The sequence below is a fragment of the Muscardinus avellanarius genome (genome assembly GCF_963383645.1).
Source record: "Muscardinus avellanarius genome assembly, chromosome: 14".
NCBI lineage: Eukaryota > Metazoa > Chordata > Mammalia > Rodentia > Gliridae > Muscardinus > Muscardinus avellanarius.
Genome location: NC_137800.1, coordinates 2,172,497 through 2,200,063, shown reverse-complemented (window position 1 = coordinate 2,200,063; position 27,567 = coordinate 2,172,497). Strand labels below are relative to the sequence as shown.

The 27,567-nt window shown below is 41.4% G+C and overlaps 1 protein-coding gene across 1 annotated transcript in view; it reads left to right on the top strand.

Annotated features, from left to right (window-relative positions):
- Nucleotides 1-27,567, top strand: part of CSMD1 (CUB and Sushi multiple domains 1) — a gene marked incomplete at both ends in the record, with an annotated part of 1,592,168 nt that overhangs the window by 1,160,300 nt on the left and 404,301 nt on the right. The gene's annotated exons all lie outside the window — the stretch shown is intronic.

Genomic DNA, 27,567 nt, shown 5'->3' with positions numbered 1-27,567 from the left:
TGTCCTCCCCCTCATGATAATATCTATACCGTCCTAAAAAAGAACACGCCTCTGCTCTTTCCCCAGTTACTAATGTTAGATAATGGTGAGTAGATGCAGGCTCCCCGAGGTCATAAACGGCAGTGAAATCCTGTTATTTCTCTACAAGTTTTGGCTTGTGATTCTGTGATTATGACTCAATAATAGGCCAAGAGAGTGCATTCATGACTGTGTTTCTGTCACTGTAAAATGGACTCTCTGCGTTCAATGGGGATGGCTGTCATGATAGAAGAAATTGAGGCGGGGGCGTAAATATGGGTTTGACTCAAGACTAGACAGGAAAATCACTCTGAGAATGAATTTCACATAAATGAATTAGGCTAAGCAATGTGAAAAGAATCCATTTACAGCCATAGCAAGTTCACTAAGGCCACACTGTTTCCCAGCTTTTTGAGTGACTTCGGATTAGAGGCTTGTGGAACCTGTGGCCTCTGGGTCTCTGCACTGTAGTGACTGTTTGTCCGCACAGTTTCTCCGGAGCCACCCAACTGCTCCAGGCAGGATAGCTTTGATGGCTATTAAGGTTCTCACCAGATTTCTCTGGGTTCCATTTGCTTGCCTCAGTCTTAGCATCTTGGATCTTACCTATGTGAAAATGCCAGGTTTAATAAGCAGAAATGGGCAAAAGCCCAGGCATGTGGGCTGTCTTCCTCACTGAGAGCCATGGCCGGCTGCTGCCACCAGGGCCAGAGCTCCAGGCTTCTTTGCTCCTTCGCAGGGCACTAGGGCTGTGTTGCTCCCTTAGATATCAGTCACACCACTGAAAACCTTGTAAGCCTTCTGTGTGCCGCTCAAGAACTTACTCAAACTCTTACCCAAATCCCACCCTTTCCCCTGTTCTCAGTCCCATCACTCACCAGCTCTGTAAATTTGGGGAAGTTAAACACATTCTTTGAGTCTCCAATTCCTCATCTATTAAAAGGGAATAAGAGAATATTCCTTTGAAAAAAATAAGTCAGCGCATGTGTAAGTATTATCTTCTAGTTTAAGTACTGAAAGTAGTAACATAAGCAAGCATGGGATAAAAAATCAAGAACCTGTTAACTCTTTACAAAGCTCACTTATTTTTTTTATTAAAAAAAGAGTTTTTATTTATTTTTTTTCTTCATTTTTTTCCCAATCATTTCCAAATAATTTATTTTCATAAATGACAACAAAGAAAACTCCAGTTGACTGTGTTTGAAATTATCTCAGATTTTGAATTTTTTTTTCTTGGAAGAATCTTTTTTTTTATTTTTTACTTTTTATTGGTGCACTGTATTCATACATCATAGTAGGATACATACTTTTATAGACATACATGCACACTTTTCCCAGTCAGCCCCCACCCAATCCCCACCCCATTCTCTCCCAATCCCTCCCTCCCATGCTTGGCTTAGTAGTTGACATCTAGTATTAGGGCAATTTATCTAAAATTAAAAATGATAATCTCACATAACGGTTTCATTTGTCTGATACCAAGCTTTTGATGACTTAAAGATAACATTTCAATATTTCTTTTTGCTTTCTTTCTTACCAGAGAATATTTTTTTTTCTATTTTTTAGGTGAAACTATCAAATGTTCGTGGAAACCTTGTCAAAAATAACTTGACAATATAGGGAAGAATTTAGCTCTAGGCTTTTATTTAACTCCAAGGGTTTATATATCTGCCTTTAGAATAGTACTACACTGTTTCAATTATTGTAGCTTTATATGGTTTGAAATCAGAAAATATATATCTTCTAGCTTTGTTCTTTTTCAAGATCATTTTGGGTACCTAGAGTCCATATTCCATATTAGGATAGATTTTTTTTCTGTAAAATAAATATATAAATATATGATAGTTTCACCTAAAAAATAGAAAAAAAATATTCTCTGGTACAAAGCTCACTTATTTATCTACTAAAAAGAGGAGCTATGATCTGGGCATAGTGGGGCATGATCGGAATCCCAGTTCTTGAGAGGCTGAGACAGGAGAATCTCAAGTTTTAGATCAGCCTAAGCAAGTATCAAGTCTCCCAGAAATCAAGTAAGACCCTGATTCAAGAAGAAAAGAAAAGAAAAGAAAAGAAAAGAAAAGAAAAGAAAAAGAAACCTGGGGGATGTAGCTCAGAGGATAGAATGCCCTGGAATCAATCTCCAGTAACACACACACACACACACACACACACACACACACACACACACACACACAGCTTTATTTAAAACTAAATTTGAAATACCTATTAAGTTACTGGTGTATAATAGTATATATTAATTTTGATATCCACATATCTTTTTAAAATTTGGAATATGCTATTTTATCTCTAGCATGTTATATCATAATCACATAACTTTGGAAATTTAGCAAAGTTCAAAAGTTTTAATGGAGACATTTTAAGGGAAACATATTGAAATGATTTTTTGTATGTACTAATGTTGAACTAACAGTAAATATATTCTAAATAGAAACAAATTTATTTTATTTTGGTATTGAGGATAGAACCCAGGGGCAGTTTGTTTGTGAGCTACACAATTAGCCTTATTTATTTATGTATTTAATTTTAATAAAGAGTCTTCTTAAGTTTCCCAGGCTGGCCTCCAACTTTCCCAAGTAGTAGGATTATACGTATTTACCACTAAGGCTGCTAAAACAAATGTTTATTTCATAAGGATAGAGATGTCTGTAGAGCCCAAAAAATTTGATTGGGAAAAAAGAAGCTCCAGTGACCACTAGATTAATCTTTGTTTTCTATGTTTCAAATTATATTCCCTTCATCTTTTACTAGATTTTAGTGGACTATGATCAGTTCAAACCACAGATGTGTATTTGTCAGCAACTCAGAATTGATTTCCCAACTTGTCCAGAGCATAAAATGCAAATAATAGGTCTGTGAAGTCTGAGGGTTGTGCTTTTCTTACTTTACAAGTTTCACTTCTCTCTTTTACCTGTAACTTTTAGAAGATGGCATTTAAATGTCTTGATCCTGAACACTAAATAATCATCAAGTTAAACTTCTGAACACTTAATATCTAGCATGTTCAGTCTCAAGGACCTTGTGCTGTGTGGTGCTCCAAGGCCGTCTGCCTCCCTCATTTATTCTGCAGGACTGTACGGAGGGGGAGCCGAGTCTTCCAGCCCAGGAGGCCACGTGCTCGCACACATCAGCACTTGAGCATAGCACTTAGACACCTGAAGGCATCTCAATTAAGAAGAATTACCATCCAAATTAAGCACCAGTCATTGCCATTAAGTGTAATTAGGCTTAATTTGATTCCTTGGGAGACATTCCAAATAAGCGGGTTTCATGATAAAGTATCGAGGATGAAGGTATATTACAGACTGAGGATAGAGAGAAGAAGAGTTACATAAAGTTCCCAGACAGTAACCCTGGCTGGAGCCTACATGATGGTTGTAGAAAGGAATATCTATCTCTTATTGTCTATATTTGACCTGGTCTGCTAGCTACAAAATACAAAAGAACAGAAAATGGAATCTTACTGAACAGGTATAGACATTTTTTCTTGCCATCATCCTTGGAATGGAAATGCAACTCCAAGGACAACGCAGCTAGACTGCTCAGAACAATCTTGTGGCTGTAGCAGGATAGGACCAAGAACCTACAGAACCTTCTTGCAGAGACTCTAATGACTGCACCTGAACTTGTCTCTTCCTGTAGGGACCTGAGTGTCACTTGTCAAGACAGTGATTGACAAACTGTCCCAGTGGGAGCCTGTGCTGTTTTGGATACTTGAGTGGCAATGAACAGATTCAGAGTGTATGAGTTTGCAGATCATCTCTGCAGAGGTGGGGGAGGGGAATAAAGTCAGATGGCACAGAAATATGAATTAGCAAACAGCCCTTAGGGGGATTTGGACAGGTGGGACCTAGGGTTGTCAATCTGCCAGGCCATACAGGGTCTCCAGCAATCACCACAGGCCTTCCAGCAGTTGTATCTATGGGGTGAAATAACCCAGCCAACCATGCTGCAGGCTCAGAAGGCTACATACTTGTGTCCATCAGCATCACAACAGCAAGACTGAAGGCCAACTACCTCTCATGTGATCTCAGCTGCCCAGAGGAGGAGCAGTGTTCCCGGGACTAGATAACTGAGCTACCCAAGCCCCAGGCTCAGAACAGTACAATATTCTTTGCTAGAACCTGGCCCTGAATGCAGGGAGGACAGTGACCAGAGGGATCACATGAGCACAGCTACAGGCTGGGAACACAAGACTCTCTCCACCAGCAGTTTGTGACGGACATATTCCAATCACTGACAGTACTCCATATAGTCACAGCCAGCAGGTAAGCAGGGGTATCCTTGAGCCATCAAAGTTCACCCAGCTGGGCCACAAGTTCAGAACATAGTAATTTCTAGGCTTGCTGAGCTTAGGCCAACTGGTCACAGAGGCTAGAGATCACTGCTCAGCAGTATTTCATGGGATCAAAAACAGCAGAGTAACTATGGTGCCTGTTGGACATTAAATCCCTACTAGCAAGCTTCAGTCTCTTAATGGAGCATCATAATATCTGATTCCTGCTGAGTGTGGGCCTAGAGAGCACGGTGGCCTGCAGCCAATCAGAGGTTCCTATTTCCCTGCTTTGACTAAGAACTATATCTTGTTAAAAAGGTTCAGGGGGATAAACTCAAAATTCTGATTATATGAGACAGATTTGTTGAGAAAAATATATACCCTCCAGCATATGCCTTATTGCAAAGGGATAAAAAAAAATAGAAATAAGACTCTCAAACAGATAAAAGGGGATGTCAAGACTGTAACAGTGGGGGAATTGTTTCAGGGGGGCTATTGGTCTCTCAGAACTGTAAGAGTGAGATGTAGGACAACAGACATACAAGCATGAGATTTCTGAAAGCATGAGAATGAAGACCAACAGAGAAAACAATAAAAATCCACAACTCAGCGGACATGGTGGTGCACACTAGATATCCCAGCACTTGGGAGGCGAGACAGGATGATCACACAGGTTCAAAGCCAGTCTCAGCTACTTAGTGAGACTCTCAGAAACTTAGTGAGATCCTATTTCCAAATAAAGTATAAAATACGTCTGGAAGGATAGCCCAGAGGTAAAAAGCCCTAGGTTTCACCGTCAATACCAAGAAAAAAAATCCACAACTCAACAAGGGAAGACACCAATTCTGAGCTATAGGAAATGCCAGAAAGAGAATTCAGAATTTTGTTTATCAATATGACCAAAAGCTTCAGAAATGAAATCAGCAAAAGTGTATAAAAATGAAAGAACATATTAATAGATCAATTGTGGCCTTAAGTAAAAATTAAAAGAGATTTTGAGTGAAATGAATGAGAAAATAAATGAATTAAATTTTTCAATAGATACTACATCTGACAGATTAGACCACATGGAAAATAGACTCTCACTCTTGGGAAAAGCTCATTCAAAACTGAGTACATGATCAACAATATAAAGAAGACATTATAAAAATACAACCAGAACATACAAGAAATATGGAATAATAGGAAACGAAATAAATTACAGATAATAGGCATTGAAGAACACCTAGAAGCACACACCAAAGGCATTAAAAACCTTTTCAGAGAACTAATATTAGAGAATTGCGGAAACATAGAAAAAGAGTTAAACAATCAGATTAAGGAGGCATTCAGAGCACTAAAAAGACAAGATCAATGAAAATTCTCCATTCCACATAGTAGTTAAAATGATTATTATTTTTAAATTTTTTTTATTTATTTATTTTTGGTGGTACTGGGGGTGGAACCCAGAGGCTTTCTACATCCGAACTATACTCCCAGACACATTTATATTTTATTTGGAAACAGGGTCTCACTAAGTTGCTGAGAGCCTTACTAAGTAGCTGAGGCTGGCTCCAAAACTGTGCAACCCTCCTGTCTCAGCTTCCCAAGTGCGGGTATTACAAGTGTGTGCCACCATGCCAGGCAGTAAAATGACTAATTTAAAAGCCAAGGACAGCTGGGCGTGGTGGTGCACATTTGTAATCCCAGCATTTGGGAGGCTGAGACTGGAGGATCGTGGGTCGCAGACAGCCTCAGCTATTTTGTGAGGTCCTCTGCAACTCAGTGAGACCTGGTTTCAAAATAAAGAATAGAAAATAGGACAGGGGCTGTAGCTTGGAGGCCTAATGCCCCTGGGTTCCATCCCCAGACCCACAAAAATAAATAAATAAAATAAATAAATAAAAATTTAAAAAATAAAATAAAAGCCAAGGAAATAGTCTTAAATGCTTCTAGAATAAAAGAGCATTTGATATTTAGGGGCAAAGACTATGACTCACTATTGACTTTTCAACCAAAGTGATTAAATCGAGGAGGGACTGGTATGATGTAGTCCAAATCCTGAAGGAAAATAACTTCCAACCAAGACTACAATACCCAGCAAAGATATCATTCAAGATTTACAGATAAATAAAAACTTCCAATATGAGCATAAACTAAATAATTTATGATCATCAAGCTTCCATTAGATAAAACACTTGAAGAAATAAGACACAGAGAATAAAAAAGTAAACACCAGAACCAGAGAAGGAGCAAATTGCACCAGATGGAAAACTAAGTGAAGGAGAAACAATACTGTATAAAACAGAAAATATGATTCAAAGTTACAGGAAGTAAATTCATCTCTCCTTAATACCACTGAATGTCAAAAGTTGAAACTGCACAGATAAAAGGCATAGACTGGCAATGAAGATTACAGAACAAAAAACAATTGTGTGTTGTTTGCAAGAAACTCACCTTACAGTCAAAATATTCATATGATAAAAGAAAAAGAATGGAAGAAGTTATGCCATGGAGAGGAGTACCAAAAACATGCAGGGGTCCCAATGCTCATATCCGACAAAGCAGACACTAAAGACTTATCAGAAAAGACAAAGCAGGTCATTTATTACTAATAAAGGGAACAATCCAATAAGACAAGGTAATTATACTAAACATTTATGCCCCAAATGTTGGCACAGCCACTTAAAAAAAAAAAAAACAAACTACTCTGGATATTAGGTCTCAAATAAACCAAATACAATAGTATTGGGAGATTTCAATACAACATCACAAAACTAGATCTATATTCCATACAAAAGATGAGTAAATGCCTTTCAGACCTAAAATCATTACAAACTAACTGGACCTAACACACATACACAGTACCCCAACCAACAACTGAATACACATACTTCTCACCTGCTTATAGAACCTTCTTCAAAATAGAACATATTATGGGCCACAAGGCAAGTACCAGAAATTTTTAAAAAGTAATATAATATGTTGCATTTTTAGATCATAATGGAATTAAATTAGAAATCAACAGGAGGCTTGAAGGGAATTACATAATTTCATGGAAACTGTATGACACATTTTGAATGAGGACTGGATCATAGTTGAGAGGAGAAATACAAAAAATTCTAGAATAAAAAGAAAATAGAGACTAAGCATACCAAAATCTATGGGACACTTTGAAGGTCGTTTTTAGAAAGTGCCCACATTAAAATAAAATAAAAAGTCACCAAGAAAACAACCTAATGACACAGCTCAAACACCTCAGAAAAATAGGAACAAACTAATTCCAAGTCTAGTACAAGGCAGAAGATAATTAAAATCAGAGCAGAAGTGAATGAAATGAATAACAAAAAGATAAAAATATCAAAAAACCCAGAAAGTTTATTCTTTGAAAATGTTAAAAAGATTGATATATTTAGCCACACTGTACATAGGTACACTCTGGACTGGTACTGAGCCATAAAAATGAAGAAAATATTATCATTTGTAACAATTTAGATTTATCTAGAGGACGCTCTAAGTGAAATAAAACATTTTCAATTTTGATTAAGAAAATAATGTTTAAAGATTCAGAAAAAAAATTAGAAACTTAAATAACAGCATTATATAACCTTTACAAATATTTCCAGTGGAACCCATACATATTTCATTATAAAGTATATGTGATAAAAGTTATGAAATTAAAGTAGTTGAAGTATGTGTGTCCAAATATGTGTATATTCAGACGCACATATGATTCTTATTGGTAACCCCCTACCTGTCAATTTCCTATGTCAACTTTTCTAATATATCAGATGATTTCCCCGCCAACATGAATATTTGGGCATGATTGGCATGTTTAAATTTTTGGCATTCCTGGGCTACAGCCCTAAGCATTGTGTATATGTGTGTGGGGTGAGGACTAGAACAGTGAGGATATGAGTGTGATTCTGAGAAGGGGACCTGGGTTGATCCAGGCAAGGGGCACTGTTGTTGGGCAGAGGACCCCGGGGCACAGGGCAAGCTTAGGAGTTTGTGAGGACAGCCAGCTGAAAGGGGAGGAAGAGCAGAGGGAGCAGGCTGTCCCACACAGTGGTGGAAAGTTGGCACTGTCACCACATGAGTGACTCGGGAGTATTCCTGAAAAATAAAAAAATAAAAAGAATTTTTATCTGCTGCTGGATGGTAAGCATCACAGACATTTCTAATACATTTCCAAATACTTTGAGGAACCCGGGAGGTGGGCTGGGTGGAGGCAGAAGGTGTGGAAATCACACAGGGAAGTGGTGGGATAGCCATCACTGCAGGGGTGCCCTGAGGATCCATGGAGCTGGACCTCAGTGTAGGAATGCTCATCACACTACTCACAGATGTCAGATTTAGTGAAGGCATTAATCATGTGGCACCCACTGGCATGGCTGCTTCCTTTATGTGCTAACACCCTCCACTTTTAGGGCTGTTGTGGGGAAGCAATGATCAGTTAAAAGAATCTAGAACACTTTCTACCAGTATTAAATCTTCCTCCTCCTTCTTGTCCCCTTTCTCCTCTCCTCTTCTTTCTTCCTTTTCTCTCTTCTTTCATTTTTTCTCCTCTTTCTATTCTACTCTTTTTCATTTATAGTGACTCAGTTCAGAAATACATCAATTGTATCCAACCTGAATGACTGGAAAGGAATTTAAAATTTATCCTCCCCAAGAAGCATAGTGTGTCAATGTAGGATATTGAGGGGAAAATGAAGTTATAAGGTATACATTCCAGGAGAATCATTCTGCAACAATGAGCAGCTCAGGTTTGAATGTAGCAAGGTTGTAAACTGGAAAGCCTGGTTTTTATTGTAATTAGAAGTATGATATGAGCCTGAAATCATGGCAGTAGCATCATGTCTTGAGAGAAGAGGAGTGGCATAGGGAGAGCCTCTAAAGATTAGTGATTCATACATCAACTTACACATTTATAGTACACCTTTTGGGAACAGCTCTTAGTACCTAAAGCAAAATAATGATCAGTTTCTTAAATTTGATGCTTAAAATAAAATCTATTCATTCTATTCATCAAATCCTCTGTTGGAAAGAGAGTATTAACTGCTTGTATTATTAAGTGGGCTTTTTGCAGAATTTAAATACATTGACATAGGTATAGGAAAGGCATGCATTTGCTTTCAATTTCATTGGAAGTTAAGATACAAATACCTATGCTGTGTCATACTTTATGATATTTTAAAATGCAGTTAGGATAAATATAATTCAGAAGGAGGCCCCAAGGATTGCTGCAGAAAGAGCAGAAGGTACAAGACCATCTTCTATTGACAGTACTGAGCATCCTTGCTCTTCCAACCATAGAAGTCTTCCCAGCACACTGGCAGTGCTGCTGTCTGTTGAGCAGCTACTCCATTCTTCAGGAGAATGTCAAAGGCCAGTCAATTCCCTCTTAGAAAGATCAGCTAGTCATGTACAGGGAAAAGTAAAAATGACTCAAAAGAGTTAGGGGCTAGATAAAGGAACCACTTACTTAGTGTAAATGAACACCTAGGCTTGTATAGTGGTTATTTGTTAAAACACAGAGACACAATTATCTAAGTAAGACCCATGGGGGACTCAGAATGATTGTCTCAGTTTCCATTCTTTGTTTTCATTTTCAATACAATGGCTTTTGTATAGTTAATATTTATAATTTTTAATGCATGCACATCTGACCTCACCAAAATTAAATAAATAGGTAAGTAAACAAAGTAGAACTGGGATAAAGGAGAGGGAGAAATGCAGAAAAAATCACACATTGTTAGTAACTACTGAATCTGGGTGACAGGTTCATTGTACTATTCACTTGATTTTAAATATATTAAAAATTTTAAACAATACAAGATTGTTGGCTAAAGACAGGATCTTCAATGCTTGTATGCCTAGAATATCCCTGACATATGAATCTTAATTCTCAGGGTACAAAAGCAAAAGAGACCTCTGCTTCTTTGTTTTCTAAATGGTGTAGTATGTGCACACATGTGTGAGTGTGTGTGAGTGTGTGTGTGTGTGTGTGTGTGTGTGTGTGTGTGTGTGTTTAAGGTCTGTATGTCACTATTCTGTTAGGAGTCATGGGTTGATTCTTCAGCTTAGGAACTCAGGATCCTGGGAGCCTTGTCTAAGGTGATGGGAAAGAAGTTCAGCATGTGCCAATCAGAGACATAGAGATTTATTTATAAATGTAGAAATTATACATTTAAGGGAGAATATGGGCCATTTCAAGAGGAAGAGAGAGCTTCCGTGGAGTTCAGGGTATTTTCGCTATAGGGAGCATTTATAAGGTGTGGGTTAGCAGTGGTATGTGAGGATGAGCTCGGTCCGGTAGTCCCAAGACAGTTTACAGTGTTCTGATGGTCTGGTCATCCATAGAGTCCTCAGTCTGATGGGGTCTTTATTATCTGATTTGATGGGGTGTGTCTATACAGCGCCTAAGAAGATTCGGCCTGAGCGGCCTACGGCCTAAAGCAAAACTTTAAGTAAAGTGATTCAGTAAAAAACGGTCAAGATGGCGCCTGGAGGAAGCTAGGAAGGCGTAGTTTCCCCATTCACTATGGGTGGGGAAACTGAGCGGTTTTTCCCTTTCTACCTTAAAAGGAGCTTCCCGCATACATGAATGGCTCATGTACTGGCCTGGGATTGGCTGTAAACTACGTGCTAGTGATCTTTATCCCAGATAGGCTAGGCTAAATTCCCCTCATGGCTTGGTGCTATATAAAGAACTGCTTGGAGAGAAATAAAGGAGATCTCGCTTGACTTGACTCCCGGCTCGTGGGTTTGTGTTCGAGTCGTCCGGTACTCATCATCTCGCCAAGCCCCGTCAGCTGTCGGGCAGGATTCCCGACATGATTGACAGAAAAATGGTGAGTGTCCTAAATTATAGGTTTCTCAAGTTGTTATATCTGACTTGTTAACAATGCACAGAGAAATTATCATTTCTTTCAGATAACTGTAGGATCTACAAATTTCCTAGAAATCTGGGAGAGACTAGCTTTGGAGAGAGGATTGGTTTGGGGCATAAACATCGAGACACTTTAGCACCAGGTTCTTATATTAAAGTTATATTTTATTTTTCCTTTCTGAGACTTTTTTTTTTGGTGGTACCGGGGTTCCTGGAAGGCCTTCTACCTCTGGGCTACACTCCCAGACCTACTTTTACATTTTTATTTGGAAACAGGGTCTCCTAAGCCAGCGCGCGGCTGGCTTCGAACCTTCATGACCCTCCTGTCTCTGCCTCCCAAGCGCGGGGATTACAAGCGTGCACCACCACGCCCGGCTCTGAGACCTTTGATAGGCAGGTCCTAGTAGAAGTGACTAGGTCAACTGGGAGCTCTGTCCTCCAGAGAAACTAATGCTAGTCCCACTGGTTCTTATGAGAACCAGTAGTTTTAAAAGAGTAGGACTGGAACTTCCGGCCCCACTGCCTGTCTTGTCTTTTACATTTATACCGTCCACCATGACAAAGGGTGACCAAGGGACTCAGTGGAGCTGAGAGGGAGTCAGCATCATGTTCTTGAACCTCCAGAGCTGAGAGTGAATGGGCTCCTTGGGCATTGCCCAGTGTAAACAGACTATTACCCAGTCTCAGATGCTTCTTACAGCACCTGAGAAGAGACTAATATGGTGTGTTAAGTGCTTTTGGTTTATAGGTTTGAGAGGTGGTCATCTTTGCTTTGATCCTAGGTTCAAGGCCAGCCTAGCCAACCTAGTAAGAAAATTATTTATATACAAATAAGAGAGGTAGCTCAATAGTACAAAAAATCTCTAGTTAAAAAATAATATAAGTATTTCACTGCATGAATTCATAATGTTTAACTAATCACTTGTAGATGAACATTTATGTCTTTGTACAGATTTTTGTCACTAATGACAATAGTGTTTTTAATTTCCTGCGTATAGATTTTGCAGATCCAGGAATTTTTGCTTTCAGACTAGTTTGTAGACATATTTCAATACAAACTGTACTGAATTGAAGAATATGTTGGGAATTGTATGCTGTGGGGAACTTTGCACGTGTGCCTATGAACATGCCCACACTCACCCCATCAGTATAACTGGACCAGGGCTCAGGGACCAATGGGGGCTTCCAGGTGTTTCTAACCTCTAACTCTTAGCAACCAACTGCTGTCTTGTAGTGTCCACACTAGCCTTCTTTCACAAATAGGACACATATCCCTATTTGTACACCATTCTTTTAACTTCACACTTACTGCTTCTACCTGCTCTGCTGTTTTCAGAAACTCTCCTCCTCTGTGACTTGGTTTCTCCTTTTCCTCATATTATTAAATCCACTTTAAATAACATACTGAAGCCTTACTCTAAACTGGCATATGTTTTACGGAAGGAATATACAAATTGTGTGAAACTGAGGCCCTTGTTTCTTGAAGTTTGTGAGTCCGCAGGGCAGGCCAGTCCTGACAGTTCTCACTGACTGGAACCTGCAAGGATGGCCTGTCACCTCCTTAGAAGCCCCTACCCTGTAGGAGTTTTTCAGTGAGGGATGACCCTTGTCCAACTGGTCTCCCCAGGTGAGTTTCTCCCTTTCCACATCACCTGACTTGATAGATGATTTTGAAACACCAAATTCCCAGCATATTTAGTGTACTTTCCCCATCCATTGCAGTGCTCTGTGAATATAGATTCTAAGTACAATGGGAAGCATCTATGATATGTAAGTCAAGGCAAAACAAGAGAATCAATCAGCAAATCAGTAATCAAATCCTTTAAAGGACCATGTTTAACTAGACGCCTTTCACTAACTAAAGTCAAATCAAGATGACAAATAGCAAAAAATCTCTCTCAAGAGATGATAAGGGTGATTATGTTTGATTAATTTCTATCAAAATACCCTGATACCCTGTAAGAGATATTCTAGGTCATTATTAATATATGTAAAGGTCATAAAAATGTGTGGTGGTGGTTTCAACTGACAGCCTCCGTGTGTGCGCGCTCTCTCTCTCTCTCTCTCTCTCTCTCTCTCTCTCTCTCTCTCTCTCTCTCTCTCTCTCTCTCTCTGTGTGTGTGTTTCTGTCTCTGTCTTTGTCTCTCTCTTTCTCTCTCCCCACCTATCCTCTCTCACCCAATTCAAGTGCCATGTGCACCACAGCAGGATGTCATTTTTCTGGTACCTGCCTCTGGAATTCAGTGCCTGGTGATGCACTGTGAAGGGACCCCAGCTGGAAACCATAGGCGTCTTCACCTTGCCCACTTCCTAAGTGTTAGATCTTGAGAAACACTCTAAGTGTCTCTGACTCAGCTCTCCCCCGTATAATCCTCAGGATGGTAAAGGAGTAAACTGCACATACACTAATGCCAGGCATTTACTGGATGATCCATCCGTGTGGAAATGCTTCTAATGAGCATGAGTAGACGGCTGCTGTTGTAATTCTTGTAGAACCTCATGATTTGCTTTCTTACCTCAACACTCTTTGCACCCTCTCATCCAGAGGGCTCTTTTATCTGCATAGGGTGATCATTTATCTAAGTAATTTGTGCTCAGATGCCCTTGGGCATCTCTGGGAGCCTGACCAAGTGTTCAAGCCACAGATTGCCGGAGCCTCAGCTCTTGTGGCCAGTCTGCACTCGCATGGTCACCTGGCCACTTGTCACAGGTACATGAAGCCCCCTTTTACTGTCCCCGTCCTCCTGGCCACCTTCAGCTGAGCAAGTCCCTGTGCCCCCGAGTGTCCCTGGTTACACTCCCTCACTTCCTTTCCAGGTCACCACTGCAGGGTCCTCCCCTCACGCCTCCCTGGGTATCACTCTTACCCCTCCTAGCTCTGTGTCTGGGTATCACTCTTACCCCTCCTAGCTCTGTGTCTCTCTCTACCTTTCAAAACTTGTAAATACAAGCATATGTGTGCGTGAGATAGGATTCGCACTGCTGTAGGGGAATATAAATACAGATAAATATGGAGCAGACCAGCAAGGGCTTGAAGCACTTCAACCCAAGTAATACCAGGGGCTGTAATCACTGGTGCCTATTTTAAGACTTTGATTCCTATGCTCATAACACAAATACATACGGAAAAAGTACTGCTTCCCTTATCTTTCCTCTGTGATTTTCAGCTTTCCTCCTCCCTGTGGCTGTTCTTAATGGCATCCTTCAAGTCTAGATAATGCTCCTCAGTTATAAGATAATTTTCCCCTTAAGAGTTTATCACATCTATCCACAGGCATTGTTTTTTCTTTTTACTGGGTTCATAGTATTTCTTTCCTACAGCTTTTTCTCTCAACAGATCTTTAGACTGTATCTATTCTTTTAAATTATAAACATTGCTTCAGTGGACATCTTTAAATTTCCACCTTTGAACGTATAGTAAATTATCTACAATAGGATAAACAATTATCCTTTCAAGAGGATAAAGGATGTAAATTAAAACCATAGCAAGAGTCTGCCCATTAAAAAATGTGATACTTGTGGCCCAAACATTTCTTGTGTGCTGAAATTCAGTTCATGAAAGCTCTTACAACCACATGTGGACAACATAATTTTAGCAGTTTGGGGGCAAAGTTAGAACATAATTATGTTTTTCTTCAGCACAGTATCTGCCAACACTCTTCTGTGGTTCTTCACATGGAAGCCATCTTTTATGATGAGTTTTGTGACTGCCACTCCGATCCTACTTCCAGCCTTTTGTATCTGATCCCTGTTTCCCAGTCATAATTGCGTGCTGTTTTGAGACCTGGTGCATGCTGTGCTATCCCAGGATGGGGCTTCTTCCTACACTTTGAGCAAAAACAAGGGAGCAAAGTGAACAGGTGTAAGAGAAGCAGCACCCACCAGTGCGAGGTGGTAACTAGACTCCCTTTTCTTAAAAACTAATTTACTAAATTCACCATAAAATTTATTATCCAAACCCAAACTCATTGGGAATAAAGCGTAATGCTACTCAAAATTAAACTGGAAAGAGCCAGATATTATAACCATTCCCGGAAAATGAGGATCTATTTTACCCTAATAAAAGGCCAAGGGAAAACAAAACAACCCATGGGTAGAGGAAGCTGCAGTGTGTTACTGTGGGATAATTGTAGAAAGATTGTCCACACACTCAGTGCTTTTCAGCTGAAGGCAGAAAATGTACCAAGTGCTTGAGAAGAGAAAAGAAGTCTCTGAGCAGTATGAGGCTGGTGTGGCCAATTTATGTGCTAAAATTAAACATGGCATCCCTTGTATAGCATTTTTATTATTTTTTAATGGCACCTAACTTAATAGTACATCTTAGGAATTCTAGGTTAAATGAAATATGTCATTTATGTTATTTTTCAAGCAAGCCTATGTCTAAAAGTTCTTTGAATTTTCAATCCCATGCACAGTGTCTGAAGATAATGAGGGACAATAAAAGATACTGGATAAATGACCACAATAGTGGCTGGGCTAGGATTGTTCTTTCTCAGGAGGGAGGCAGGGAAGGAGAGCCATCATGAAAGTTCTTCTGTAAAAAGGTAGCCATCTGCAAGCATCTCCAAGCCATTCTGCAATCTGCATATTGTCTAAGTCCTAAGAATGGCCAATAGAATGTAGGGAAATGCATCCACATGGGCAGACATCATTTTTGTAGAAACGTCTCTGTATAAACCTGGAGTACTTTTGTCACAGGAGGCTCGATTGTGGCCAGTGTTGTGCGTGCAGTTGGTGCCTTTTGTCATCATGCTTTGTGTATGGCTGCTCTGCATTCCTGACAGAGCCTGGTACCTGAGCATCCGTCCATTTGCAGATTTACCAAGGGAACCTTCCAGAAGTCTGCTCAAGGTGTCCTGGCGTAGCGATATTGTCCTCTAGTCATTCTAGGACAGCGTTTTCCTGGCACTTCTCCAAGTGACGCTGTGGCACGATCATCTGAGAGACAGTGTTAATGACCTGGCGATGGTTCTCTTAGGTCTCCATTTATCTTAGTCAGGGTATGCTAGAGTAACAGAACTCACAGGGTACATATGTAGTAAAAGGGGACTTATCAACTCAGCTTACAGTCCCAAGCGGTGTACCCAAGAAGAGCTGGAGGAACCAGCACCTGGTCAAGGGGTCCATGGGCTGGAGACTCAGGGTTAGAGTGACTGGTACAAGAAGGAAAGGCCAGGAAAACCTCTGGAAAAACAGTGGAGAAATCCAGTTTGAAGAGCAAAAGGGTTGAAGGCTGGTATCCCAGAGTAGAACAAACAGACTGTTCTCAGGAAGAAACACAGGTACCTCCAGGCTGCTTCCTCCTTCCTGTCCTCGGGGCCCTCAGCCTATCAGAACAGTGCTGCCCACATTTGGGGCGGGATTTCCCCTCAACCTACTATTCCACCTACTACTCATCCAATCAACATACCCAAAGTCACACAATCTGGTGTTGACCATCCAGATGATTTATTGTCACAGCACTGGAATGTGGCTTATGCTGACAGCTGCTAACCTGAAGGAGGCCATATGCAGAGAGGGTGGACAGGAGTCCACTGACATCCATCCCTGTGGCATGCATTCTTTGGCCAGAGGCTGAAGAGCTGATTTGAAATGAAATAAGTGGCTAAAGGGGGCCGCCTGTGGCATCATGTCTCCCTTCCAAAGGGGCTCATGGAGGAGGACTGCAGTTTTCATGGTTTCTGTGACATATCAGCTTCAAGGTTTCTGTGGTGGCCTACATCATAGGGCGCTTTCGAATGTCTCTGCTTGTCACTGAAGGACTGAACCAGTCATGACATCTACAAGCTTCTTTCTAAATTCCAGGGAAACCAGCAAGATGTTCTTTATTAAATATTCATGTTTACTAAACTCACTCAGGGTGTATTTGATTCTGAAGAGTTTCTATCTTGTGCTAATGGGTATTATGAGAATTTTATGTAGTAAGTATATGTTGAGAATAATACACTTTTAAATATCTGAAGCATATTTTTATTGTTAGCTGCATTGATATTTTATGTTTTGTCCTTGGTCAAGATTCAATTGATAAGTTTTCACATTCTTTCCTTTAACATTGGGAGAACATGATCTATTCTAGAATTTGTTTCATGGAAGTTATTTTGTAGCACATTTTTTTCTGACTTGAGCTCTACACATTATGGTTAAATGATCAACTGTGCATATTTCATGAAAAAATTTTGACACCAGATTTGTATATCTTACAATTTTATCTCTCTTCTTTCTTTCCTTCCTTCCTTCCTTCCTTCCTTTCTTGTCAAATCAACTTACAGTTCAAAGTAATATAGTCCCAAGTGACCTATAACACAGGAGATCTGTGCCCTTTTCCAGGGAGCCACAGAACAACTTGAGACCCTTTTCCTCTCTGATCCAGAGCAGCCCTGAATACATTTCACAGTGTCCTCTGGCACCATGATTTTTCCAACATTTCAACTTCCCTTTTATGTTCAAAGCTAATATTAGTTGAAGTCTGTATATAAAAATGTATACAACTGAAAATTAAATTTTGAGAGGTACAAATTTGAAAAAAACACTTATATTTCAAATAGAAGTTCTCAGGAATAAATACATAGATACCTGCATATGTATGTGTATGTGTGTGTGTGTGTGTGTGTGTGTGTGTGTGTGTTTGTGTGTGTGTGTGTATATATGTTTTTCTTTTAAAATTATTTTACAATTCTTTTAACAATACACATATATTTTAGAACCACTTAATATATATTAATTATTTCAAAATGTTAAAGAGTTCTATTATTTCTGAACTTAAAAATTGGCCAAGAAGGTCATAAATGGACATTTATGCCATAGGATTCATGCATATTAAAATCAGTTTTCAAATTTGCTGTGCCAATATATTACTTTTATTTTTATTTATTTGTATTTGTGTATTGGGTATTGAATCCAGGGTTGCTTAACCAATGAGCTATATCCTCAACCCTTTTTCATTTTTTTTTTTTTAAATTTGAAATCACATTTTGCTAAGTTGCCCAGTCTGGCCTTAAACTTGTAATCCTCCTTTTTCAGCCTCCCAGGCTGCTGGGATCCTAGGTATGTGCCACCACACTGGACATTTATTATCTTATTTTTAATTGGTATATAATGACTGCACATATTTGTGGGGTCCCGTGTGATATTCCCACATGCAGACAATGTGCAGTGTGCATATCTTAATTTCTTGGGTGAAATTGGGAGATGCATGCATATGTTTCATTTCTACTGCTCTGAACATTTCTGGCTTCATTCCAAAAATATTCAACACAAGATAAAGCCTGTTCACACATGCAGCTGGGCCCCCGTGGCCTCACCTTGGGCTTCCCGGACCTTTCCCTCTCACACCTAGAGCCTGTCTGGGCAGATGTACAGTGGCTGTGGTGACAGCAAGCTCTCTGGAAGACTGCTCTCCAGGAAAGAAGACTGGGGGCTCTGGCTGGTCCCCTCTGTGACCAAGGGAGCAAGCCTGGCCCTTTCTCTCCGGCCTTTTCCAGGGAGCCACAGAACAACTTGAGACCCTTTCCTCTCTGATCCAGAGCAGCCCTGAACACATCGCACGGTCTCCTCTGGCACCATGATTTTTCCAACATTTCAACTTCCTTTTTATGTTCAAAACTAATATTATTTGAAGTCAAATGATTTTCTCTAGAAAGCTGAGGAAACCTGGTTCTTGTGATGAAAAATGACTGTCAAAGCTAATTTCTGTAGCTCCTTTTCATCTCTAGTAAGATTTGTCCAGGTTTTTCCAAAGTGAAGGTGTGTGTTTTATAATCATTTTTGTAGCATTATCCAGAGACTTTACATAAAAGCAATTTATGGAGAACACATGAGTTGGGATATCAGGACTTTTTCTCCTTAGAAACAAAGCCTCTCATGAGGACAGTTGACGACTCTCTGTATGGGTGCTACAGAGCTTTCTCTAAAATACAGATTGCATTTACAGATATGAATACAAACAATATATTATGGCCTTCACTTATTTAAAATCTCTATGTGCCGCACTATTATTTTTTGACTTTTACTCCCATTTACATTTATCAATCAGCTCTGTCGATTATTAACTTAATGGAGACACTGAATCCTTAGAGAATATTGAAGGTCCCCTTGGTACCAGTAGACTGTGTCATCCATCTGGGGATGACTGGCACAGTTTACCCTTTCCATCATCTCAAATCTCCCTCCTGCCTCCTGCCCTGGAAGGAAGCGCCCACCTGTATCATTTTACCTGCTGTATTATTAAGATTGCACCAACCGTCTTTGCTGGTCAATACATCCTGCTATTCACTTCCCCAGCCTTTTCATAGGATGTGACTCTTTTCAGCAAAGAGTGTTCCTCTATTTGAAATTCCAATAGCCCTTAGGAATAATCAGGGCGATTACTTGACAAATGGCTGTGATTTGCTGGTAAGTGTCTTCAGTTTTGGTAAAGCCAGTGTGAGTGAAATGTTTGTCACTGGTGATGTGCCGAGAATGGCAGAACCAGGGTAAGCACTGTAGAAAGGGTGTGTCAAGCAGCCTCTCTGTGCCCACCTTGAGCAGAGCCAAAAAAGACACAAGAGACGGTGGTTCCTTACTGTACACCTCATCAGTGTGTCTGCAAACCTAGGCCTGGCAAACGCCTCCTCAGCTACACTGAACCACTGAGACAGAAAAGATGACATAAATACTTAAAAACAAAATGCTATGATACAGGGTATCATACATAGCTAAGCAAGTAGACAGTGAGAGTATAAAGACTTCTCCATGTTACCCATGTGTAAACCTGTTTGATACACATATTCTACCCTCTACAGCAAGACCTAAGTTTCAGGTAGCCAGCCGGATAGAGGCACACAGTAATACCTTATTTAAAAGAAAAAATTAGCCAGGCGTGGTGGCGCATGCTTGTAATCCCCGCGCTTGGGAGGCGGAAACAGGAGGATCTCTCTGGTTCGAAGCCAGCCTTGCTGTCTTAAGAGACCCTGTTTCCAAATAAAAATATAAAAATAGGTCTGGGAGTATAGCCCAGAGGTAGAAGGGTTTCCAAGAACCCCAATACCACCAAAAAAAACAAAAAAACAAAAACAAAAACAAAAAAGAAAGAAAGAAAGAAAGAAAGAAAGAAAGAAAGAAAGAAAGAAAGAAAGAAAGAAAGAAAAAGAAAATATTTTGCAAAGTGGAGCTAATATATGCTTGTGAGCCATTTGGAATTGTTACAAGACTATTGGAGGGATAATTCAAGAAGAAAGGAAACCCAACATACCTCTCTCAGGGGGGCAGGGGAAGTCCCCTAAAAAGAGCTAATAGATATTGTCACTGCAAATTTTATTATCTGCCGTGGGTGATGTGCAGAAGACAGTTTATTTCCCTGCCACACTTTTCTAGAAACTCCATCAACCTCCTGTGCAACCCCAGTTCAAGACCCTGGTATCCAGTTAGTCCAAGTAAGACTTGTAAGCAATTTCAATGAATTGAGTGAGGATAAAAAGATGTCACAGATAAAAGAGGGATTTGGGAGGTGAAATTAGTAGGACACTTCATGGAGAGTGTGGGAGGGAGGATGTCTACAAATACCTTTGGTCGTGAGTATGTGGATATTAGATAATTGGAACATATTTGTGCACTAGCAGAAGAACTAGCTCCTGCCTGCCCTGCCCACTCTCCCTGGGCAGAGCTCAGGTGTATGGGGGGTGGCGGGAATCAACTCCTGCTTGCTCCCCTGAAGTCTAGGAAGGCCCCTGCCTGGAAGAGCTTCCCTTCTCTGTCCACTGATGGCAGGATTCCACTCTTCTGTTGATTCTTTATCTCGCACCAACTCAATAAGCAATAAAGCTCCCTACTGGTAAGCAAACAGGAGTGTGAATGGGGAAAGCCTTAGGAAGACCTGCTCTTGCTTACTGGAGCTGGCATTTTTTAAGGCATTTTCAACTCGAGCAGAAAAATATGTTTACTAAAAGGAACATGCCTGCACTCTAAAGGGGGGAGAGGTGGTGCTATAAGGTTCCAGTATACACTAAAGAGTTGCTTGTGAATTAAAAATTCATATGCTACTAGTCAGTAAACCAAGCCAAAATTTACTGGTGTTTCTATAAAAAAAAATTCAGATTTTCTAGGGGCCAGTTTACATAATAGATTAAAGACAAAGACTAAAAATACTGATATTATAATCACAAAATCAATTTTATCCAATAGTTAGTTTTTGGTCCAAATGTATAGGATGATAACTACTTGAGCTGACAAATTAAGCCACGAGTTATGCGTCACCTCTACCATCTACTATTTGCCATCTCTTTATTGTTGTATAATATTGCCAATTGTTAGGCATGTATGGCCCGTCTATCCAGGAGAAATTAATATTATGTTGTTAAATGTGAGGCTAACCCATTTGACAAATGTATATATTCATGAAAATTTTTCATAAAAATGGCTTATACCTAAAGATTGTTCAGATTTTTTAAAAAGAATGTTAAACAATACCATTTTATTTAATATAGAAGAGCATTCTAGTGACAAAGGGGGCCTTAGGAGTCAATAAGATCATCTCCTTTAAAATAAAACCATTTGCATGAATACAACACGCATATACACAGATCCCATGCACAGACATACATCCCCATACATACATTCCTATGCATACACAGAAGGACATGCACTTCACCTCCTCCTGGGTGCTTGCCATGGCCCCCTGCACTGCAGCGGACTGGAACACGTGGGAGAGGACACCCGTTTGCTCTCCATCTATGTTTTGTCCTTTGTTAATGTCAGGACAAGTTCATTTTCAGGTGATGTACTTTAAAACTAACTACCCTGATAAATTTCCCCGAGGGAGAAAAGGAAATGAAAAGGGAAAGATCAGGTTGACATATAAGAAAGGAAGGATGTAAGATACTTTAAATGCATATTTATACATAAGTTGGTGCACCGAGTTTCAGAGTTATCCATATTTATATTTAAGATTTCCTGGCTGGATTTGTAGGATATATTGGATTTTTACATCTCTGCTCATCTTCCTTTTGCAATTATTTCTTTTCTATGAAAAATTACCTTTAAAATTTGGCTAGATTCCCTGTCTCCAGACTCTGCCCTACTCTCGCGGTTATAAATTCTGATGGTACTTTCGCCCACCCCTCCCTTCCTGCCCAAGCAGCTCTGGGCAGGTTGGCCTGGCCGCCATTATGCAATGCTGTAGCGCCATCTCCAATCTCCCTGACCTTGGCCTGTGCTCAGCATCTGGCCCCTCCTCCTCTCTCACTGCCTCCTGAGCTACAACTTCCAGGCTGCTCCCCCTCCTCAGTTCCTTTGCTGAAGTCACTTGGAGTCTCTCCCACTGAGTACTAGAGTGCCCATGTTCCCTGCCCACACTTCACCTCTCAGTGCCCACTCTGACCTGGCAACTGCAAACCCAGTCCACACGCTGACGTTATCCAAAGATTTCTTCACTGGGATTTCTCTGAAGCCAGACTCTTCTAACTTTCCACTTGAGGACATCATGACCATCATCAGGATCATCCTCATCATCGTTCTGGAGATTGAACCCAGAGGCATGCTACTTCTGGGCTATACCCCCAGCCATTTTTAGTTTTTGAACAGAGTCTCACCAGGATGTTGAAAGTCTTGCTAAGCTGCTGAGGCTGGTCTCAAATGTGGGACCCTCCTGTCTTACAACCTCCAAGTATGGGGATTACAGGTGTAACTTCTATTTGATGTATTAATGTATGTGTCCAGTAAGAATTTATAATGGCGTTTGACTTAAACAGCATTGTTTTTGTGGTACTGGGGATGAAACCCACACTCATCCATCGGCAAGCACATCCACTCTGCCCATCCTGTCTGCCTCCCACCATCTTCCAGTGCCTGCCAATCACGGGTCTCTGCAGCCAGCAACTGATAATGTCTAGACCCTCGTGAATCTCCCATAAATCACTTCTGAGCACCTGCTTTGCTTCCAACCGCTCTACTCTCGAGACGTGAACTAGAGTGTGACTCTCTAAATGTTGGTGTACGTTCACCTGCTGCTCAGAGCTATCCAGGGACTTGTGACCGCCCTTGGTGAGAAACTGAAATCCTGGTGAGCTTTGCAGGGCTTGCAGCTCCACAATCTCACAACCAAGTCCCTGCCCTACTGCTGCTCCCTCACCAGTCCTTAAGCATGTCAGCGTATGGCTGTCCCAGATAGTGCACATTAGCCCACGTCTGCCTGAAACAGGCACCCTTAGCTGTGTGTGGGTTTGGTCATAACATGCAGACATGGGGAGAAGTTCACTGAGCACTGGCTACCAAGCGGTCCGGGCCCTGCCCACAGAGCACATCTGTGTGGAATATGCTGCATGAAGCCAGGTTGTTGCTTAGAGATAGGTTTCCTGGGACAATAGACCCAAGGGAGCCCGGCCCCTAAGGCTCAGAAAACCTGCTCTGGGTGAACATAGTCCTCACCACATGCATCTCTCTTGACTCACCCCAAGAATCCTGGAAAGAGCCCCCTGGGGCTTAGTGCCCATTTCAAAATATTAAAGAAAAGTGGGTGGGGGTATAGCTCATAGGTACAATGCCATTGGGTTTAATCCCCACTAACAAAGAGGAAAAAAGGAAAGAAAAGACAAAAAGCCAATAAAGACATTGCGCTTTCTGATATTTAGAAATACAACTTTAGAAACGTTCTCATAAGTTAGAAATGGTGGTGCGTGCTTGCAATCCCACTGCTTGGTAAGCTGAGACAAGAGGATCACAGGTTCAGGGCCAGAAAGAGCGGAGCTGGGACCTCTACAAGTGCTGGGGATGCCAGTCAACCTGAGTGCACACGCACCTCTCAGCTGGGCCGTCCTAGCAGAACTTTCTCAGAAGGCCCTGCTGCTCAGGCTGGGTCTAGCCCATGGTCACCGTGTGTGCATGGGTGCAGACTCTGGTCAGCTCTTCTCTTGAATTTCCCAGGAAAGTTGTCAGCCTAAAAGTTCACCTGCAGTGTTTATCTGGAGTAATTTTAGAAGCTTGAAATGTTCCAGTTTTAAAGGGTAGTTGAAGCTGCTGCCCACTGCGTGCACACCCCAAACATGCAAAGGGGCCAGCGCAGTCCTGGGGGAAAGCTCAGCCCCTCCTTTCTGTTCCATGAGGGTGTGATACGCAGGGTTATAAACCACGACACTGAGCTGATAAACAACTTTGATGGAGGAATGCACATCATGTTTTACCCAAGGAAGACAGAAAGAGGGTCAGCAGGAGGATGTGGGGCGGGAGTTCCTGCAGCAATGGAGAAGTGTCTATGAAAGGGAAGGCCTCCGACTGCCCCTGTGCCAGGAGCTGCTGCAGGGGCATCTGTAATGCTCCCTGGGTTTCGTCTCTTGCTCTGAATTTCCAGCTGCCGGTCAACCTTAAGACTTTGTTGGCTCATGATAATGTGTAAGACGGTGAATTATCTTTTCACATATAAAGCATTTCAGGTCAATCTGGAATTTGCTGGAAATAAGTGAGGCTGCATAAATTTCACTAAAGAAAATGTGGTTCCTATTGGTGCATTATCAGAGCAGAGCTTGCTAGACGGCATGCCAGTAGTGGTGCTTTTGGGAGATCAAGAGTGAGTAAGCACTTGTTCAGTGGGATTGCAACGTGCAGCTTTGGCTGCACGTTGATGGACTCATGCCTTCCATTCCTGAGGAAATGATTTTGAGTATGTTTATACTGTGACAGGCAAACGTAATATGTGTGATCAATTTCCAGGATGTAAGGCTGTATTTGCTTTTATTTCATGACACCTAAAGATGTATAGAACAGGTACCCTGCTGAATAATTGTAAAAATCTCCTGCAGGGGAAGGAATATAAATCATGCAGGAAGGAGGCCGACTTGGTCTCACAATCCTGTGTGTTAAAGACTGGCTGCTACTTCACTGTGCTTTTCTTTTTCAGCCTGGGCTCCTCATCCGAACCACAGGCACACACAGGGACTTGACTGTCTCCTTCCCCACTCTCCCCAGAATGATCCAAGCCTGCCACATGCCAGAGACCAGAGAGAAGCCGATCTGCTGGGCATTGGCTGCAGGTGTTGGCCCAAGTCCCACCTGGGAGTCTAGAGTAGAAAAGCTCCTTTAAAGCCAAACCATTCCTTTTCCTTGCCTGGTGACTACACTCCCGACCACTGCCACTAGATGGTAGTGAGCATTCACATTCTGAGCATTAGGGTTCATTCCTACTAAAGGCTGTGAAGATCACCACCACCGTGGGTGGGATTCTGCTCAGCCCCAAGCTGATACCGATCCCGGTGAGACCCTTAGAGAAAGCACTGTCCCCATTCATGGACAGAGGACCCCCAGCCACACCAGCCTACCCGTTTCCAACACTAAGTCTACTGTTCCTCTGCAGGTGTGCATGGCTGACTCAAGAGAGACAATCCAATAATCTCACAGGTTACTGAGTTTTGAGGCTAAAAGAGACCATTTAGACTAATTGTGGTAGCCAAGCATGGACATGCATGCTTGTAATCTCAGTAGTTGGGAGGGTGAGACAGGAAGATCACAGGTTTGAGGCCAACCTCAGCAACTCGTGAGGCCCTCTGCAACTTAGTGATATCCTGTTTCAAAATAAAGAATTAAAGTAGGGCTGGAGATATAGCTCAGAGGTAGAATGCCCTGGGTTTAATCTTCAGTACCAAAATAAATAAATAAGAAATTATGCTATGAAGTAATTAGAATACTCAGACACTCCACACAAAGAGGCTTAGAGACTACTGATGCTCCCCTGTGAAAGACAGACCAGCAAAGTAAGGATGACTCCAGTGTTTTCAAGTTAGTGGTTAGTGTACCTAACTGTTTCAGCACCCCAGATCATTGTCTTCTTACAGTAACGCTGGCCATGTTTCACTTTGAGGAGAGACAGAATCATGTCAGCTGGTGATTTTCAGATTGTCAAGAAATACATTCAGGCAATAGAGCACCGTTTCTTTTATTTAATGATAAATTGGTGCATTATAATTATACATCGTGATGGGGTTCCAGGCGTTCAGAACATACATGTCCAAAGCTCTTTGTGGGTTTCCCGTACATCATTCCCTGCTGTCTCCTGTCCCTCCCCACACCAGTCATGGTGTTCACATATGGTCAGAGCATTACTCCAGCTGCCTGCTCTCCCGGCCCATCCTCCTCCCCCACTCCTAGCCCCCGACCACTACCCTATTGATCTATCTTTGCATTATGTAAAGTCCCTTGTATTTCTTAAAATGTGAACCACAGAAAACTTCATGTGAGATCTTTATAACAAAGGGAATGGAGCAGATAGAACATGGAGATGATGTGAACGCTCACCCCAGGCATGTGCGCTAGGAGTTGCCTGAGTGGAGGAATCCATGTGCACAAGCCTGTGCCGAAATCATTTGCCTGTGGGAATTGCAGCCCCATGAACCAGCCAGCCTCCCGTGAAACTCCTTAGAACTGGTGATAGGCAACGATCACGTGCTAGTTTTTGAAAAGTTTCCCTCTTCCAAATGATCTGTGATTAGAGAGGGTGTTGGTTTGCCAACCTCACAGTCTGGGCCAGACAGTTTGCACAAGGAAGACAGGGAGAGAGAATCGAGGAGCACGGTGCTGAATGTATACATCAATCCCTGAAAGCACAGAAGTCTTTAAAGGAAACAAAGAAAGGTATGAAAGCAGGACTCTGTGGCATTTATCAGGACAGAGATGAAGGGGAGCGATGAATTGGCAAGAAAAAATTAACAAAAGAGTTTGATGACAGAAAACAAAACTTCAGGAGCAAGAAGAGGTGGTGCCCTCTGTGAAGTGGTCACGGGCAGAGCCTTAGGGAGAGGTGAGCCGCCCTACCAGTCTTTCCTGCCAGGGCATGTGGATAGGATGTGCTCTCTCAAGGCCCAGTGCTCTAATATGATTATTTTCGAGGGAGGTGCATGACTAGTTTGAAACAACAAGATTAATCCCATTATAGAAAGTTGAGACTGGATATAAACATAGCCAAAAGGAGGGTTTCCATTGCACCTTCATCCTCAGAACTGTTGGTGACTTGGTTGAACAAAGGCGGGCTTGGTGACTCAAGAGCCCTCTCAATGAATTTTGAAGATTCTGATCATGGTTGCATCAAGACTGCGATCTACACAGATATAACAAACAATACAGGAAGGAGAATGAGTTTCTTATTTGCAGCCTGTGTGGTGGGAGCTAGAAAAAGGAAAAGTCTCAGCTGGAGGAAGCTGACCAGCAATGAGGCCTAATGTTGTCATGGAGTGGTTACCATGATGAACTGGAGCTCAGGGCTCCCAGAGGCTCTGCACAGACGTGCAGCACAAGGTGGCTCAGGGAAGTTGTGCTTTTCTGGGACTCATCTCCAAAAATTGCATGTTAACCATTGATAGACATATCCATGAAGGATGTCATAAACCAGGATGCTTGGTGAATTGTCTTCTTTAAAATAGGCAATTTC